Raw genomic sequence first — 20773 nt, 5'->3', positions numbered from 1 at the left:
CTTTCCACTAGTGATTTACGACACTCTTTATCTGAAGATATTTTTCTTCCAACTTTTCAGAGAAGACGATAGGTTAAGGGGAGAACTGCATATTTAACTTAAAACTTTTCATCTCTGTGCACTGATCTGAGCATTCCTTTCTCCAGGTAGAGGTTTGGCATTTGAAAAGCAAAGGGATCAAGTTTCTTGGCACTCTGTAGCCTGAAACATTTATCAAAATAAACCCCAGGAGCTGGGCCCAGCACTAGCCTTGGGAGATTAGAAGAATGCTGTGCATGTGGCAAGGGGTGTGGGAGAGGGGAGATGATTGCCCTCTAGGGAACTGCTTCCTGGAGGTTTCTGTGCTCCAGCCGACTGTCTCTCTGTTAGTAACAAAAGACTTGCCTTTCTCAGCCCTAGGCATCTGGCTTCATCCCCAGATGTTCTCGAGGCCCAGAGTAAAATACAGAAAAATATCTGGATGTTTGGATTTAATAATACTTGGTACTGTAATAATGATGATGACAGTAATAATAATTATATGAGTGATTATATTTATAAAATGTTATGTGTTTAATAATTATCAGTAAGTTAGAACTATAAAAAGTTTTATAAATTATAATTGGATTACATGAAATATTTATACAATAATAAGCATTTTAATTACAGAAATAATAGTATTTTAGTGTGGTTACTAAGTACACACACCTCCTCTTTGAAACTCCTACCAAAGTATTTTGATTCAGGTATTTCCTGAATATTTTCTATGCAATATCACCCCATTGCACAGAAAAGAAAACTGAGACAAAGTTAAGCCAAGTGACTTCTCCCAAGTCATCTAACAGGATCTGGGATGTGAAGTCAGGCAGTAAAACTCTGAAGTCCACTATGTTCAGCTTTGTTTTCTATTATTGATCAAATGCTTTGAAAGAGCAAAACATATGGAATGTGAAGGATCAGCCACATACTGTTGTGATCCATGATGCCAAAATGGCAATGTTTGCCTTCCTCAGAAAAAATACAGAGGATGTGCCTTCCCTTCTGCATCCTTGCTGATGCTGCAGGCTCAGACAAAGCTCTCATTTAATTAGCAAATACAGTAAACCAATTGAGTAAAAGGAAGAAGCCTTTGTGATTTGTAGAGAGAATTTATAGCTTTCATTTATTGAAGTCAAAATAGCTGTGTTTCATTTTCTTTCCTTGATGTCAATTTATATTTTAGTCCTTCTTGTTTTTCCTTTTTCAAGGAAGTGACCCCATAGCTGTTTTTCTTGTGTGCTCATGGACCCAAGACCCAGATGATTTCAAACATAACCTTCCCGACCTTAGGCTATTTTCTTGGCCAATCACTATTCTCAACTCTGAAGAAGTCTTTCAGGCTCATTTGCTACCAGACTCCGAGGTGAGAGCTTGTACCTTCTGGTTTTTGTTTACAAAAGTTGTTTTCATCCAAAATAATGCCCTGTGCTCCAGAAAAACTAAGTTGGGGGTTGCTATTAACTTCAAAGGACTCACACTAGGCTGGAATGTTCTTCTGAGGTCACAAGCAGTGGAAGAATCGAAAAGCAAATGTTGCAGGTCACTGACTTGGCAGCTGCTTTCAAAGATCTCACCTGAAGCAACACAGGTTTAGTCCTATTTTTGTAAAAGCAGAATTATAAAGTCTCTTGACCGCAAGAATTAGCTTCCCTCCACCATGCTTTCTGGTTTTAATGTCATCTCGGGTAGATTTAATGAATTTCTGCACTTGTTGTGGATCAAAAACTCGGAGAATTCAGAGCCCAAATTGACTTATTGGCTTAATATTTTGGAGTTTTCAGTTAATCTGGTGCTTTTCAACCAACCTCATTCAGCAGTATATCTGCAAATGTGTTTTAATGTGATATTAGTCTGGGAAATGAGACTAAAAGGTGGTGTAAAGAAAGACAAAGAGAAGTTTTCTTGAGTCCAACATTCTTGCCTCAATTTTTAGCTCAAAAGCTAAAACAATTCATTTATTCATCTAGCAAATGTTGTGATCATTTACTTTGTCTTGAGTGTGATAAATGACTCTGGGGGGATATGAGGCTTTCTTTTGATACTTGAAATATTTAATTTGGTTACAGGATTCAATTTTTTATCTATGTTTTCCAAGGGAAGAATTAAGAGGAATGGTTAGACGTATAAAATGCAGACTTCAACTGGATTAGAGTAATTTAATAGTGAACACTCTACAAAATAGTGAGCTTCTTGTCCCTGGTAGGAGTCAGAGGGCTATCATTCAGAAGACTTCTGCTTGGAAAAGTCACTGAGTTGATGCTAATTAAGCTTCCAATCTGGAAATGCTGCAGTTTTGTGACTTCAGTGTTTACTTTGAGTGGTTCCCAATCTCCTTGAGAAGATCATGACCTGAAGTCTGCACATCTTTACTGGCATCCTTCAAGGAGGAATTAAGGGCAATAAAATAGGTGTGAAGACCTCTGACTTTTACACCTAGCATGCTGTATATTACCTCATTTTTGAGCACTGCAGGCTGGTGGTGGCTTATTATAACAGAAATTCAATCCAAAGCCTTTTCTATTACAATAAAGAGAAGGTAACATGTTTTACTTTGAAGTATTAATATTTTCAAATGTGCTGTAATTTACAAAGCTTTCTCTAGCATCACTGCCTTAAACAATTCTTTTCTTTCTTAACAAGTTGAACTTGAAAGGCAATGATCTTTCCGAGTCATAAAACCTCAGTTCCTCTGAAGTAAAATTTAAAAAGAAAAACACATGTGCTATTAGCACAGATCTAACTGTAGAGCACAATATATGTTTGTATTAAAGGCATACACATATCTAGGTACATTTGCAACAGATATAGACAGGAATAGGCCTTGATGTTATTTCAAGTAGTTACTACAAGTTCCTTGTATTAAAAAATCTTTCCTAATGACTGAGAGCCTTAGGTTTTAATCACTTTCAGTCCCACAGAACAACTAAGATGTATTTGATACATAAACTGAAAACCAGAGTTATAAGACTCATGAACATTTCCTGTATTCATTATCTTTATATATTTTACTTTTCTTAATAACAGATTTATTTTTTCAAGTAATTCTTCAATGCCTTTCTGTTTTTTTATTAATAGATTTTAATTACTAATAATTGCAGAGATAGTTAATTCCAGTTGATATCTTTTGAGTTGCTGTTATAAACAGACATTGTCTTAGTGACAGTTATCTAAACTTAAGAGAAACTTACACATTCTTCAGTAGCAGAACTCAATGCTTCTGAAAGCCAACAACTATGAACAACCCATAGGGAAGGGAGCTCTTTACCTAGGCCCTGAGGTTTTTGTCATGATAACACAAGAAAGAATTTTCTCAAGCAAGGACTACATCAAAAAAAAGGAATAACCTGTTAAGCCTCAGGTGATTTTAAATGACAGGAGAAGGAAGCATAGCAAAGTTGATTTAAAAATACTTTAGACACATATATAAAAGGGTGCACATATATGCCCTCAGAACTTCTCACTTAATGAAGTAACCATTATCTCCTTTGACCTATTTGAATTTTATTTATTTTTTACATAGACTTCCATTTTGGGGAATTAACCTCCTGCTCCAGTTGTAGGAACACCATTCTCATTATATAAGTCAGACTGGGAAGGTTGCTGCTGCTGCTGCTAAGTCGCTTCAGTTGTGCCTGACTCTGTGCGACCCCAAAGACGGCAGCCCACCAGGATCCTCTGTCCACAGGATTCTCTAGGCAAGAATACTGGAGTGGGTTCCCATTTCCTTCTCCCCTGGGAAGGTTGAGGGGCATTAATTGTCATCCCCCAAGTAAAAATCCAAGTGCTCAAATAGAAGGTTTGGCAGCACTAACTAAACCCACATTAACTTGACAATTTTTGTGAGTCATTCACAGATAATTTCTGAATCATATGCAGAAGAATCTTTTTGGAAGAAGAATGTAGTGTGAATGGCAGTTTTGTCTCTCCCTCCTGATGTTAATAGTACTCCCACAGAACCAGTTTTACATTCCGCTGTACCCCAAGGCATCCGAATGGATCCTCTTTCCTCACATGTGCATACATACTTGGCAACAGTAAATTTGTTCTGAAAAGGAGTTTTCCAGAGTTGCCCTGGCTACATCAAAAACCTTTTTTTTATTTTACAAAATTTATGAAATGCTGATTTAAGCTTTATGAAAAAGGCAGAGCTTCTGTCCTCAAGAAACTCACAGTGTAGTTGTGTAGTTGTTGTTAAGTTGTTCAGTCATATCCGACTCTTTGTGACCCCATGGACTGCAGCACGCCAGGCTTACCTGTCCTTCACTATCTCCTGGAGTTTGCTCAAACTCATGCCCATTGAGTTGGTGATGCCATTCCAATGATCTCATCCTCTGTCACCCCCTTCTTCAAATTAACAATATTAATAGTTACATAGACAGATGAGTGTGGTCAGACTTGGGAGAAAGCTCCCAGCTCCTGTGAATGCCTGTGAGCATTATCAGTGTTTAATCCACAGATGTTTCCTAATTAGTCCATGAATTTCTAAAGGCGAGGAAGTGTGTTTTACAAGTCTTTGTATCCCCTACAGCTTTTAGTGCATGTCTGTTGGTTTGATATTTAAAATCTTAGAGAAATTACTTTCTCTTCTTTTTCAATTTTTTCTCTTACTCTCCAAGTGTCTCAGAAATTCTTTAAGAGAACATCTGGTTTTTCCCAAACTGTGGCATAGTCCATCCACAGGTGACATATCAATTCCTTACTATTAGTTGATTTCATGGTATTATCTAATTAGAGACTCTTAGGAAGGAAATTAGCATTGGATAGTTATTAATTCATCCCTTGTTCCAAAGCAGAAATGTGACCTGTTTGCACCTGTTACCTACTCTAAATAGGCTTGTGATATTTTGGTCATGTCTTCAATAAAGAGCTGCATATGAAGATGGTCCCAGAATTTGTTATTTACTGTTGGTTGAGCTAAAACAAGATCTTTGTCATGGCTGAATCACAGGTAATCTCAGCCATTAAAGACTTGACCAGCATGACTGAAGTGCCCTGGCAAAGCAGTTCAAATCAGTAGTTTTTAGTGTTCAATGGCAGTGAGCCCTTCCAGGAAAACCAAAAGCTATAAAGTGGGGAGAGAGGTGCTGAGGAGATAGGCTTAGAAACAAGATATAAACAATCTAGAACCAGGGACCGAGCATCTTCTTAAGCAATTACTGCCTTTTCCCCCTTCCCAGGTCTTCTAACCCCTTATTTTTATCCTTTTTCATAGCTATTCAGAAATGAATGACAATAAGTTTTCAGTGTCATGCCATTTTTTTTTTCTACTGTAGGATTTAGGAAACCAGAAGTTCAAAGTTGATTTTTAAACTTATAAAAGAGTTATTATAGATTAGGTAAACTTGTCTCCATGCTATTCGTAGGCAAGTGCCAAAATAGTATTTTCAGCCAATGGATATTTTATTCCTTTAAAAGAAATAAGTAAATAGATTGTCCAGAGGAGTACTCTTGACTCTATTTTAATTTCTGACTGTATGGTCAACATTAACAGGACATAGGTTTGGGCTCATGTGGAAGAAATTTGTGCTATCAACATCTCCTGAAGTACTGTAACTGTTGAATTACAGGTAATGAACCAATCATAGGTATGTAAGTTGTTCTTGCTCAGGTGGTAGATTCAAATTCCTGATTTATGAGTTAATATTTTATCCTTCCACTGTACAGAAGGAAATGGTAGCTGTTTGAACAGTAAAAAAAACAACAACAACAAAAAAACAAGCTTAAAATGTATCTCCTGTTTTAGTGTCAATTGAGCAAAATTAAGCAATCCAATTTGGTTAAAATTATGCCCTGTGAATAGGCCTGTTAATGAGGCAACACCAGTAGACCATGAAGATGACTCTCAGTCACTGAAGAATGACAAGGCTCAGGAGAGTGAGACAAAATCTTTCATCCTGCCCCTGAGTGGGGCACAAACTTCTGACCTCAGCTAAAGAGTAGTTTGTTCCCAGATGTGAAGTGACAAAGTGGGAAATGATGCTGCGAGGTTGTATATTCTAGAGCTCTGTTCAGTGGCTTCTGATTCTAGCTATGATGGATTAGTTCTTACCAAACTCGTCTTTCTGATGATACTGAGCCAAAGAGCTGGATTAAAAAAATGCAAGATGAACAAACAAGCAGAAATATTTATGGCATCACTGGAGAACAATTGAGACAGCCAGGACTCGAAGGGCTGAGAACCCAGAGAAAGAAGACAGTTGAGATGAATCCTACATCCATTGCTGTTTTCACCCCTCAGGATATGGCATGTAGGTTGAAAAGAAAGCAGCACCTTTGAGATCTTGCAGCTTCTCTGGGAAAGGGATACAAAAAATTGGACCTTAGAGCTATAAGACAAGTAGGACTAGAAAGGTCTTTGTGCTGAGAAGAGAATCTGCAGAGATGTGAATCCAGCATTCTGTGTGCAGTTTCCCCTTGAGTTATTTGATTATTTGTAAGCTGAATGTTCACAGGATGAGACACATAGAAATCTAGCAGAATGCAGTTGCTAAGACACTAAAAAGCTAAGCTGCAGATATTCTGGCAATCTGACGGTACTGAGGAGTAACTGGAATTCAGGCTTGCCAGGGAGAGCCCCTCATAAATACCTTCGACTTTTATTTGAGGCTCATGAAGGGCCATTATCTAGGAAAAAAGACATAAAAATGGAAAAAGAAAAAGTGTCTCCCAACTCATTTTATGAGGGCAGCATAACCTTGAAATCAAAACCTAGCAAGGTTATTACAAGAAGGGAACTATAAAACCAATTTCTTATATAAATATAGATTCAAGAATCTTACATAAAATATTAGTAAATCAAGCACATCATGACCAAGTTAAGTTTATTCTGGGAATGTGTGGTTGATTTAATATGAACACCAATCATCATATATGACAGTAGAAGGATATGAGAAACCACATGATCATCTCAATAAATGCTGAAAAAGCATTCGATAAAATTCAACACTGATTCATGCTAAAATCTCTTAGGAGCTAGATATAGAAAGAAATTTTCTTAAGCTATTAATGGATATCTCTTAAAAACTTACAGCTAACCACTTCATTTTTGTTGTTATTTAGTTGCTGAGTCATGTCCGACTCTTTTGCCACCCCATGGACTGTGTCCATCAGACTTCTCTGTCCATGGGATTTTCCAGGCAAGAATACCAGAGAGGGTTGCCATTTCCTCTCCAGGGAATCTTCCTGACCCAGATGTTGAACCCATGTCTCCTGTGTTGCAGGTGGATTCTTTTACCACTGAGCCACCAGGGAATCCTGATGACTTAATGGGGAGATAGTAAATTCCTTCTCTCCCAAAGTTAGGAGTAAGACAGAGATGTTCAGTATCCTTATTTCTATTCAGTATTGTACAGGACTGCTTAGCCAGTGCAATAGAACAAAAAAACAAAAGTCACAATAATTAGAAATTTTTGAAATGTCATTTTTTGGAGATACATGATGTGATTGTGTACATATAATATCCAAAAGAAACTTATCATGTAAATTAGCATGATTGCTAAATAGAAGGTAAATATGAAAAAAACTATTGTTTTTCTATATAATAACAATAAACAGGCAGATATATTTATTTCAAAATGATATTCTTTATGATGGCATGAGACATTAAATACCTAGGAGTAAATCAATCAAATATTGAAAACCTATAATCAGAAAACTACAAAATATTATTTAGGTAAATGAGAGAATGCCAAAATAAAAGATATGCCATTTCAGTGGATTTGTAATAAGCAATGCAAGGGTGTCTATTCTCTTTAAATTGATTTGTAGATTTAATGCAATCTCAACCAAAATTGCACCAGCATTTCTTTGATTGAAAATTGATAAGCTAACTCTAAAGATTTTCTGTCCAATCAAATGATCTAGATAGTTAAGACAATCTTTTTTAAATTTTATTTTTAAACTTTACAATATTGTATTGGTTTTGCCAAATATCGAAATGAATCTGCCACAGGTATACATGTGTTCCCCATCCTGAACCCTCCTCCCTCCTCCCTCCCCATACTATCCCTCTGGTCGTCCCATTGCACCAGCCCCAAGCATCCAGTATCGTGCATCGAGCCTCGACTGGCGACTTGTTCCATGTATGATATTATACGTATTTCAATGCCATTAACCCAAATCATCCCACCCTCTCCCTCTCTCACAAAGTCCAAAAGACTGTTCTATACATCAGTGTCTCTTTTGCTGTCTCGTATACAGGGTTATCATTACCATCTTTCTAAATTCCATATATATGCGTTAGTATATTGTATTGGTGTTTTTCTGGCTTACTTCACTCTGTATAATAGGCTCCAGTTTCATCCACCTCATTAGAACTGATTCAAATGTATTCTTTTTAATGGCTGAGTAATACTCCATTGTGTATATGTACCACAGCTTTCTTATCCATTCATCTGATGATGGACATCTAGGTTGCTTCCATGTCCTGGCTATTATAAACAGTGCTGCGATGAACATTGGGGTACACGTGTCTCTTTCCCTTCTGGTTTCCTCAGTGTGTATGCCCAGCAGTGGGATTGCTGGATCATAAGGCAGTTCTATTTCCAGTTTTTTAAGGAATCTCCACACTGTTCTCCATAGTGGCTGTACTAGTTTGCATTCCCGCCAACAGTGTAAGAGGGTTCCCTTTTCTCCACACCCTCTCCAGCATTTATTGCTAGTAGACTTTTGGATCGTAGCCATTCTGACTGGTGTGAAATGGTACCTCATAGTGGTTTTGATTTGCATTTCTCTGATAATGAGTGATGTTGAGCATCTTTTCATGTGTTTGTTAGCCATCTGTCTTCTTTGGAGAAATGTCTATTTAGTTCTTTGGCCCATTTTTTGATTGGGTCATTTATTTTTCTGGAGTTGAGCTGTAGGAGTTGCTTGTATATTTTTGAGATTAGTTGTTTGTCAGTTGCTTCATTTGCTATTATTTTCTCCCATTCTGAAGGCTGTCTTTTCACCTTGCTTATAGTTTCCTTTGTTGTGCAGAAGCTTTTAAGTTTAATTAGGTCCCATTTGTTTATTTCTGCTTCTATTTCCAGTATTCTGGAAGGTGGGTCATAGAGGATCCTGCTGTGATGTATGTCGGAGAGTGTTTTGCCTATGTTCTCCTCTAGGAGTTTTATAGTTTCTGGTCTTACGTTGAGATCTTTAATCCATTTTGAGTTTATTTTTGTGTATGGTGTTAGAAAGTGTTCTAGTTTCATTCTTTTACAAGTGGTTGACCAGTTTTCCCAGCACCACTTGTTAAAGAGATTGTTTTTAATCCATTGTATCTCCTTGCCTCCTTTGTCAAAGATAAGGTGTCCATATGTGCGTGCATTTATCTCCGGGCTTTCTATTTTGTTCCATTGATCTATATTTCTGTCTTTGTGTCAGTACCATACTGTCTTGATGACTGTGGCTTTGTAGTAGAGCCTGAAGTCAGGCAGGTTGATTCCTCCAGTTCCATTCTTCTTTCTCAAGATAGTTTTGGCTATTCGAGGTTTTTTGTATTTCCATACAAATTGTGAAATTATTTGTTCTAGCTCTGTGAAGAATACTGTTGGTAGCTTGATAGGGATTGCATTGAATCTATAAATTGCTTTGGGTAGTATACTCATTTTCACTGTATTGATTCTTCCAATCCATGAACATGGTATATTTCTCCATCTATTAGTGTCCTCTTTGATTTCTTTCACCAGTGTTTTATAGTTTTCTATATATAGGTCTTTAGTTTCTTTAGGTAGATATATTCCTAAGTATTGTATTCTTTTCATTGCAATGGTGAATGGAATTGTTTCCTTAATTTTTCTTTCTGTTTTCTCATTATTAGTGTATAGGAATGCAAGGGATTTCTGTGTGTTGATTTTATATCCTGCAACTTTACTATAATCATTGATTAGTTCTAGTAATTTTCTGGTGGAATCTTTAGGGTTTTCTATGTAGAAGATCATGTCATCTGCAAACAGTGAGTGTTTTACTTCTTCTTTTCCAATTTGGATTCCTTTTATTTCTTTTTCTGCTCTGATTGCTGTGGCCAAAACTTCCAAAACTATGTTGAAAGTAATGGTGAAAGTGGGCACCCTTGTCTTGTTCCTGACTTTAGAGGAAATGCTTTCAATTTTTCATCATTGAGGATAATGTTTGCTGTGGGTTTGTCATATATAGCTTTTATTATGTTGAGGTATGTTCCTTCTATTTCTGCTTTCTGGAGAGTTTTTATCATAAATGGATGTTGAATTTTGTCAAAAGCTTTCTCTGCATCTATTGAGATAATCATATGGTTTTTATTTTTCAATTTGTTAAGGTGGTATATTACATTGATTGATTTGCAGATATTGAAGAATCCTTGCATCCTTGGGATAAAGCCCACTTGGTCATGGTGTATGATCTTTTTAATGTGTTGTTGGATTCTGATTGCTAGAATTTTGTTAAGGATTTTTGCATCTATGTTCATCAGTGATATTGGCCTGTAGTTTTCTTTTTTTGTGGGATCTTTGTCAGGTTTTGGTATTAAGGTGATGGTGGCCTCATAGAATGAGTTTGGAAGTTTACCTTCCTCTGCAAATTTCTGGAAGAGTTTGAGTAGAATAGGTATTAGCTCTTCTCTAAATTTTTGGTAGAATTCAGGGGAGGAGCCAAGATGGCGGAGGAGTAGGACGGGGAGAACACTTTCTCCCCCACAAATTCATCAAAAGAGCATTTAAACGTCGAGTAAATTCCACAAAACAACTTCTGAATGCCGGCAGAGGACATCAGGCACCCAGAAAAGCAATCCAACTCTTCGAAAGGAGGTAGGAAAAAATATAAAAGACAAAAAAAGAGACAAAAGAGGGAGGGACGGAGTTCCGTCCCGGGAAGGGAGTCTTAAAAAGACACAAGTTTCCAAACACCAGGAAACCTTCTCACTGCCAAATCTGTGCCGAGCTTTGGAAGCACAGAGGGCAACATAACAGGGAGAAAAAATAAATAAACAATTAAAACTCGAAGATTGCGAGTCCTACGGTAACTCCCCCAGCGGAGAAGCAGCGCAGACGCCTGCACGTGCCATTAGCAAGTGGGGGCTGGGCAGGGAGGCGCAGCGCGGGCTGCATCGCTGAGAGTAAGAATCTGGCCTGAATACCCTGAGCACTATCTGAGCGAAATAATTTGGGCTAGCAAACCAGACTGTGGGATATCTACCACGCGAAAAGCCAGCCCTAGCCTAAGACCGCCAGGCCCACGCATGGAACAAAGGAATGAACAGAGATAGCCGGCTGCAGACCTTCCCCCTCCGGTGACAGGCTGCCAGAGCCGGAAGGGGGCAATCGCAGCCCCAGAGAGACATTATCTATAAAACTGTAAGCAGGCTTCTTTGCTAACTAAAACTTCTTGGGGGTCTGGATGGTTAACATCTGCCTGAGAAGGTGCGCCGGTTTTACACCCAGATAACTGAGTGGCGGGGAGGCGATAAGTCGCAGCATTGGCGCTCGCCAAACACCTCATCACTTGAGCTGCTCGGACCTGGGAAGAGCACAAAACTCAGGCCCAACTGAGTCTGCGCCTCTGAGGACTACCCGAGTGCCTGAACCTGAGCGGCTTGGACCTGGGAGGTACATGCAACCCAGGGCCAGCCTCGGATTGTTCCCGGTGGAACAACCTAGAGCCGGAGCAGTGTGGGCAGGGAGGCTACACGCGCCGTGAGCGGGGGCAGACCCAGTGTGGCTGAGGCACTGCGAGCACACGCCAGTGTTATTTGTTTGCAGCATCCCTCCCTCCCTCCCCACAGCGTGACTGAACAAAGAGAAGAAATACAGCTCCACCCATCAGAACACAGACACAAGCTTCCCTAACCAGGAAACCTTGACAAGCCACCTGTACAAACCCACACACAGCGAGGAAAAGCCACAATAAAGAGAACTCCACAAACTGCCAGAATACAGAAAGGACACCCCAAACTCAGCAATTTAAACAAGATGAAGAGACAGAGGAATAGCCAGCAGATAAAGGAACAGGATAAATGCCCACCAAACCAAACAAAAGAGGAAGAGATAGGGAATCTACCTGATAAAGAATTCCGAATAATGATAGTGAAATTGATCCAAAATCTTGAAATTAAAATGGAATCACAGATAAATAGCTTGGAGACAAGGATTGAAAAGATGCAAGAATGGTTTAACAAGGACCTAGAAGAAATAAAAAAGAGTCAATATATAATGAATAATGCAATAAATGAAATTAAAAACACTCTGGAGGCAACAAATAGTAGAATAACAGAGGCAGAAGATAGGATTAGTGAATTAGAAGATAGAATAGAAGAAATAAATGAATCAGAGAAAATAAAAGAAAAACGAATTAAAAGAAATGAGGATAATCTCAGAGACCTCCAGGACAATATTAAACGCTACAACATTCGAATCATAGGGGTTCCAGAAGAAGAAGACAAAAAGAAAGACCATGAGAAAAGAGGAGATAATAGTTGAAAACTTCCCTAAACTGGGGAAGGAAATAATCACCCAAGTCCAAGAAACCCAGAGAATCCCAAACAGGATAAACCCAAGGCGAAACACCCCAAGACACATATTAATCAAATTAACAAAGATCAAACACAAAGAACAAATATTAAAAGCAGCAAGGGAAAAACAACAAATAACACACAAGGGAATTCCCATAAGGATAACAGCTGATCTTTCAATAGAAACTCTTCAAGCCAGGAGGGAATGGCAAGACATACTTAAAATGATGAAAGAAAATAACCTACAGCCCAGATTATTGTACCCAGCAAGGATTTCATTCAAGTATGAAGGAGAAATCAAAAGCTTTTCAGACAAGCAAAAGCTGAGAGAATTCAGCACCACCAAACCAGCTCTCCAACAAATACTAAAGGATATTCTCTAGACAGGAAACACAAAAATGGTGTATAAATTCGAACCCCAAACAATAAAGTAAATGGCAATGGGATCATACTTATCAGTAATTACCTTAAACGTAAATGGGTTGAATGCCCCAACCAAAAGACAAAGACTGGCTGAATGGATACAAAAACAAGACCCCTACATATGTTGTCTACAGGAGACCCACCTCAAAACAGGGGACACATACAGACTGAAAGTGAAGGGCTGGAAAAAGATTTTCCATGCAAATAGGGACCAAAAGAAAGTAGGAGTAGCAATACTCATATCAGATAAAATAGACTTTAAAACAAAGGCTGTGAAAAGAGACAAAGAAGGTCACTACATAATGATCAAAGGATCAATCCAAGAAGAAGATATAACAATTATAAATATATATGCACCCAACACAGGAGCACCGCAGTATGTAAGACAAATGCTAACAAGTATGAAAGGAGAAATTAACAATAACACAATAATAGTGGGAGACTTTAATACCCCACTCACACCTATGGATAGATCAACTAAACAGGAAATTAACAAGGAAACACAAACTTTAAACGATACAATAGACCAGTTAGACCTAATTGATATCTATAGGACATTTCATCCCAAAACAATGAATTTCACCTTTTTCTCAAGCGCACATGGAACCTTCTCCAGGATAGATCACATCCTGGGCCATAAAGCTAGCCTTGGTAAATTCAAAAAAATAGAAATCATTCCAAGCATCTTTTCTGACCACAATGCAGTAAGATTAGCTCTCAATTACAGGAGAAAAACTATTAAAAATTCCAACATATGGAGGCTGAACAACACGCTGCTGAATAACCAACAAATCACAGAAGAAATCAAAAAAGAAATCAAAATTTGCATAGAAACGAATGAAAATGAAAACACAACAACCCAAAACCTGTGGGACACTGTAAAAGCAGTCCTAAGGGGAAAGTTCATAGCAATACAGGCACACCTCAAGAAACAAGAAAAAAGTCAAATAAATAACCTAACTCTACACCTAAAGCAACTAGAAAAGGAAGAAATGAAGAACCCCAGGGTTAGTAGAAGGAAGGAAATCTTAAAAATTAGGGCAGAAATAAATGCAAAAGAAACAAAAGAGACCATAGCAAAAATCAACAAAGCCAAAAGCTGGTTCTTTGAAAGGATAAATAAAATTGACAAACCATTAGCCAGACTCATCAAGAAACAAAGGGAGAAAAATCAAATCAATAAAATTAGAAATGAAAATGGAGAGATCACAACAGACAACACAGAAATACAAAGGATCATAAGAGACTACTATCAACAATTATATGCCAATAAAATGGACAACGAGGAAGATATGGACAAATTCTTAGAAAAGTACAACTTTCCAAGACTCGACCAGGAAGAAATAGAAAACCTTAACAGACCCATCACAAGCACGGAAATTGAAACTGTAATCAAAAATCTTCCAGCAAACAAAAGCCCTGGTCCAGACGGCTTCACAGCTGAATTCTACCAAAAATTTAGAGAAGAGCTAACACCTATCCTGCTCAAACTCTTCCATAAAATTGCAGAGGAAGGTAAACTTCCAAACTCATTCTATGAGGCCACCATCACCCTAATACCAAAACCTGACAAAGATCCCACAAAAAAAGAAACTACAGGCCAATATCACTGATGAACATAGATGCAAAAATCCTAAACAAAATTCTAGCAATCAGATTCCAACAACACATTAAAAAGATCATACACCATGACCAAGTGGGCTTTATCCCAGGGATGCAAGGATTCTTCAATATCCGCAAATCAATCAATGTAATACACCACATTAACAAATTGAAAAACAAAAACCATATGATTATCTCAATAGATGCAGAGAAAGCCTTTGACAAAATTCAACACCCATTTATGATAAAAACTCTCCAGAAAGCAGGAATAGAAGGAACATACCTCAACATAATAAAAGCTATTTATGACAAACCCACAGCAAACATTATCCTCAATGGTGAAAAATTGAAAGCATTTCCTCTAAAGTCAGGAACAAGACAAGGGTGCCCACTTTCACCATTACTATTCAACATAGTTTTGGAAGTTTTGGCCACAGCAATCAGAGCAGAAAAAGAAATGAAAGGAATCCAAATTGGAAAAGAAGAAGTAAAACTCTCACTATTTGCAGATGACATGATCCTCTACATAGAAAACCCTGAAGATTCCACCAGAAAATTACTAGAACTAATCAATGATTATAGTAAAGTTGCAGGATATAAAATCAACACACAGAAATCCCTTGCATTCCTATACACTAATAATGAGAAAACAGAAAGAGAAATTAAGGAAACAATTCCATTCACCATTGCAATGAAAAGAATAAAATACTTAGGAATATATCTACCTAAAGAAACTAAAGACCTATATATAGAAAACTATAAAACACTGGTGAAAGAAATCAAAGAGGACACTAATAGATGGAGAAATATACCATGTTCATGGATTGGAAGAATCAATATAGTGAAAATGAGTATACTACCCAAAGCAATTTATAGATTCAATGCAATCCCTATCAAGCTACCAACAGTATTCTTCACAGAGCTAGAACAAATAATTTCACAATTTGTATGGAAATACAAAAAACCTCGAATAGCCAAAGCAATCTTGAGAAAGAAAAATGGAACTGGAGGAATCAACCTACCTGACTTCAGGCTCTACTACAAAGCCACAGTTATCAAGACAGTATGGTACTGGCACAAAGACAGAAATATAGATCAATGGAACAAAATAGAAAGCCCAGAGATAAATCCACGCACATATTGACACCTTATCTTTGACAAAGGAGGCAAGGAGATACAATGGATTAAAGACAATCTCTTTAACAAGTGGTGCTGGGAAATCTGGTCAACCACTTGTAAAAGAATGAAACTAGAACACTTTCTAACACCATATACAAAAATAAACTCAAAATGGATTAAAGATCTCAACGTAAGACCAGAAACTATAAAACTCCTAGAGGAGAACATAGGCAAAACACTCTCTGACATACATCACAGCAGGATCCTCTATGATCCACCTCCCAGAATATTGGAAATAAAAGTAAAAATAAACAAATGGGACCTAATTAATCTTAAAAGCTTCTGCACATCAAAGGAAACTATTAGCAAGGTGAAAAGACAGCCTTCAGAATGGGAGAAAATAATAGCAAATGAAGCAACTGACAAACAACTAATCTCAAAAATATACAAGCAACTCCTACAGCTCAACTCCAGAAAAATAAATGACCCAATCAAAAAATGGGCCAAAGATCTAAATAGACATTTCTCCAAAGAAGACATACAGATGGCTAACAAACACATGAAAAGATGCTCAACATCACTCATTATCAGAGAAATGCAAATCAAAACCACTATGAGGTACCATTTCACACCAGTCAGAATCGCTACGATCCAAAAGTCTACAAATAATAAATGCTGGAGAGGGTGTGGAGAAAAGGGAACCCTCTTACACTGTTGGCGGGAATGCAAACTAGTACAGCCACTATGGAGAACAGTGTGGAGATTCCTTAAAAAACTGGAAATAGAACTGCCTTATGATCCAGCAATCCCACTGCTGGGCATACACACTGAGGAAACCAGAAGGGAAAGAGACACGTGTATCCCAATGTTCATCGCAGCACTGTTTATAATAGCCAGGACATGGAAGCAACCTAGATGTCCATCATCAGATGAATGGATAAGAAAGCTGTGGTACATATACACAATGGAGTATTACTCAGCCATTAAAAAGAATACATTTGAATCAGTTCTAATGAGGTGGATGAAACTGGAGCCTATTATACAGAGTGAAGTAAGCCAGAAGGAAAAACACCAATACAGTATACTAATGCATATATATGGAATTTAGAAAGATGGTAATGATAACCCTGTATACGAGACAGCAAAAGAGACACTGATGTATAGAACAGTCTTATGGACTCTGTGGGAGAGGGAGAGGGTGGGAAGATTTGGGAGAATGGCATTGAAACATGTGAAACGTCATGTATGAAACGAGTTGCCAGTCCAGGTTCAATGCACGATGCTGGATGCTTGGGGCTGGTGCACTGGGACGACCCAGAGGGATGGTGTGGGCGGGGAGGAGGGAGGAGGGTTCAGGATGGGGAACACATGTATACTAATTAAATAATTTTCTATTAAAGAAAAAAAAAAGAAAAAAAATACAAGAAAAAACTATAAAGAAAAAGAGAAAAAAAAATAATAAATTTTTGGTAGAATTCAGGTATGAAGCCATCTGGACCTGGGCTTTTGTTTGCTGGAAGGTTTTTGATTACAGTTTCAATCTCTGTGCTTGTGATGGGTCTGTTAAGATTTTCTATTTCTTCCTGGCCCAGTTTTGGAAAGTTGTACTTTTCTAAGAATTTGTCCATTTCTTCCGCGTTGTCCATTTTATTGGCGTATAGTTGCTGATAGTAGTCTTTTATGAACCTTTGTGTTTCTGTGTTGTCTGTTGTGATCTCTCCATTTTCATTTCTAATTTTATTGATTTGATTTTTCTCCCTTTGTTTCTTGATGAGTCTGGCTAATGGTTTGTCAATTTTATTTATCTTTCAAAGAACCAGCTTTTGGCTTTGTTGATTTTTGCTATGGTCTCTTTTGTTTCTTTTGCATTTATTTCTGCCCTAATTTTTAAGATTTCCTTCCTTCTACTAACCCTGGGGTTCTTCATTTCTTCCTTTTCTAGTTGCTTTAGGTGTAGAGTTAGGTTATTTATTTGACTTTTTTCTTGTTTCTTGAGGTATGCCTGTATTGCTATGAACTTTCCCCTTAGGACTGCTTTTACAGTGTCCCACAGGTTTTGGGTTGTTGTGTTTTCATTTTCATTCATTTCTATGCAAATCTTGATTTCCTTTTTGATTTCTTCTGTGATTTGTTGGTTATTCAGCAGCGTGTTGTTCAGCCTCCATATGTTGGAATTTTTAATAGTTTTTCTCCTGTAATTGAGAGCTAATCTTACTGTATTGTGGTCAGAAAAGACGCTTGGAATGATTTCTATTTTTTTGAATTTACCAAGGCTAGCTTTATGGCCCAGGATGTGATCTATCCTGGAGAAGGTTCCATGTGCGCTTGAGAAAAAGGTGAAATTCATTATTTTGGGATGAAATGTCCTATAGATATCAATTAGGTCTAACTGGTCTATTGTATCGTTTAACGTTTGTGTTTCCTTGTTAATTTTCTGTTTAGTTCATCTATCCATAGGTATGAGTGGGGTATTAAAGTCTCCCACTATTATTGTGTTATTGTTAATTTCTCCTTTCATACTTGTTAGCATTTGTCTTACATATTGCGGTGCTCCCGTGTTGGGTACATATATATTTATAATTGTTATATCTTCTTCTTGGATTGATCCTTTGATCATTATGTAGTGACCTTCTTTGTCTCTTTTCACAGCCTTTGTTTTAAAGTCTATTTTATCTGATATGAGTATTGCTACTCCTACTTTCTTTTGGTCCCTATTTGCATGGAAAATCTTTTTCCAGCCCTTCACTTTCAGTCTGTATGTGTCCCCTGTTTTGAGGTGGGTCTCCTGTAGACAACATATGTAGGGGTCTTGTTTTTGTATCCATTCAGCCAGTCTTTGTCTTTTGGTTGGGGCATTCAACCCATTTATGTTTAAGGTAATTCTTGATAAGTATGATCCCGTTGCCATTTACTTTATTGTTTGGGGTTCGAATTTATACACCATTTTTGTGTTTCCTGTCTAGAGAATATCCTTTAGTATTTGTTGGAGAGCTGGTTTGGTGGTGCTGAATTCTCTCAGCTTTTGCTTGTCTGTAAAGCTTTTGATTTCTCCTTCATATTTGAATGAGATCCTTGCTGGGTACAATAATCTGGGCTGTAGGTTATTTTCTTTCATCACTTTAGGTATGTCTTGCCATTCCCTCCTGGCTTGAAGAGTTTCTATTGAAAGATCACCTGTTACCCTTATGGGAATTCCCTTGTGTGTTATTTGTTGTTTTTCCTTTGCTGCTTTTAATATTTGTTCTTTGTGTTTGATCTTTGTTAATTTGATTAATATGTGTCTTGGGGTGTTTCGCCTTGGGTTTATCCTGTTTGGGACTCTCTGGGTTTTTTGGACTTGAGTGATTATTTCCTTCCCCATCTTAGGGAAATTTTCAACTATTATCTCCTCAAGTATTTTCTCATGGTCTTTCTTTTTGTCTTCTTCTTCTGGGACCCCTATGATTCAAATGTTGTAGCATTTAATATTGTCCTGGAGTTCTCTGAGATTGTCCTCATTTCTTTTAATTCGTTTTTCTTTTTTCCTCTCTGATTCATTTATTTCTGCCATTCTATCTTTTAATTCACTAATTCACTTCTGCCTCTGTTATTCTACTATTTGTTGCCTCCAGAGTGTTTTTAATTTCATTTATTGCATTATTCATTATATATTGACTCTTTTTTATTACTTCTAGGTCCTTGTTAAACCTTTCTTGGATCTTCTCAATCCTTGTGTCCAGCCTATTTATCTGTGATTCCATTTTGATTTCAAGATTTTGGATCAATTTCACTATCATTATTCGGAATTCTTTATCAGGTAGATTCTCTATCTCTTCCTCTTTTGTTTGGTTTGGTGGGCATTTATCCTGTTCCTTTATCTTCTGGCTATTCCTCTGTCTCTTCATCTTGTTTAAATTGCTGAGTTTGGGGTGTCCTTTTTGTATTCTGGCAGTTTGTGAAGTTCTCTTTATTGTGGCATTTCCTCACTGTGTGTGGGTTTGTATAGGTGGCTTGTCCAGGTTTCTTGGTTAGGGAAGCTTGTGTCTGTGTTCTGGTGGGTGAAGCTGGATTTCTTCTCTCTGGAGTGCAATGAAGTGTCCAGTAATGAGTTATGAGATGTCTATGGTTTTGGGGTGACTTTGGGCAGCCTGTATCTTGGAGCTCAGGGCTGTGTTCCTTTGTTGCTGGAGAATTTGCTTGGTATGTCTTTCCCTGGAACTTGTTGGCCCTTGTGTGGTGCTTGGTTTCAGTGTAGGTATGGAGGCGTTTGATGAGCTCCTGTCAAGTAATGATCCCTGGAGTCAGGAGTTCCCTGGAGTCAGGGTTTGGACTTAAGCCTCCTGCTTCCAGTTATCGGTCTTATTTTTACAGTAGTTTCAAAACTTCTCCTTCTATACAGCACCATTGATAAAACATCTACGTTAAAGATGAAACGTTTCTCCACCTTGAGGGTCACCCAGAGAGGTTCACAGAGTTATATGGAGAAGAGAAGAGGGAGGAGGGAGTTAGAGGTGACCCGAATGAGATGAGGTGGAATCAATAGAGGAGAAAGTGGGCTAGCCAGTAATCACTTCCTTATGTGCACTCCACAACTGGACCGCTCAGAGATGTTCACGGAGTTATACAGAGAAGAGAAGAAGGAGGAAGTAGACAGAGGTGGCCAGAAGGATAAAAGGGGGAAACGAAAAGGAGGGAGACAGATCCAGCCAGTAATCAGTTCCCTAAGTGTTCTGCACTGTCTGGAACACACAGAAATTCACAGAGTTGGGTAGAGTAGAGAGGGGTTAGGGAGGAGACACAGGTGACCCGGTGGAGAAAAAGGAGAGTCCAAAGGCAGAGAGAGCAGTCAAGCCAGTAATCTTGCTCCCTAGTGAAAAATGGGTACTGAAGATTGGGTTCTTAAAGGTACAAAATTGGTAACAAATACATAAAAGCAAAAATTAAAAATCTAGAGTAGAGTTTGGAATTTCAAAAATACAATGTTAAAGAAAAGAAGAATGAAAAGAAAGAGAAAATAAAAACAAACAAAAACAAAGTCGCAAAAATTATAAAGGAAATATAGGTACAAAATTGATAACAAATACCAAAAAGCAAAAGTTAAAAATCTAGAGTAGAGTTTGGAATTTCAAAAATACAATGTTAGGAAAAATAAGAAGAAAAAAAAGAGAG

The 20773-nt window shown here is 37.8% G+C and overlaps 1 long non-coding RNA gene across 1 annotated transcript in view; it reads left to right on the top strand.

Annotated features, from left to right (window-relative positions):
* LOC147378335 (uncharacterized) overlaps positions 1–20773 on the top strand; it is a 74192-nt gene that overhangs the window by 44493 nt on the left and 8926 nt on the right. The window contains exon 2 of the long non-coding RNA XR_015146117.1: positions 1227–1381. This is a non-coding gene — a long non-coding RNA (uncharacterized LOC147378335). The remainder of the gene's footprint in view (positions 1–1226; positions 1382–20773) is intronic.

This window comes from Bos grunniens, chromosome 2 (assembly GCF_055505025.1).
Source record: "Bos grunniens cultivar Pamir isolate PY7600 chromosome 2, Bosgru_T2T1.0, whole genome shotgun sequence".
Taxonomy (NCBI): domain Eukaryota; kingdom Metazoa; phylum Chordata; class Mammalia; order Artiodactyla; family Bovidae; genus Bos; species Bos grunniens.
The sequence above is the reverse complement of the archived record's forward strand: the minus strand, read 5'-3'. Positions and strand labels throughout refer to the sequence as shown.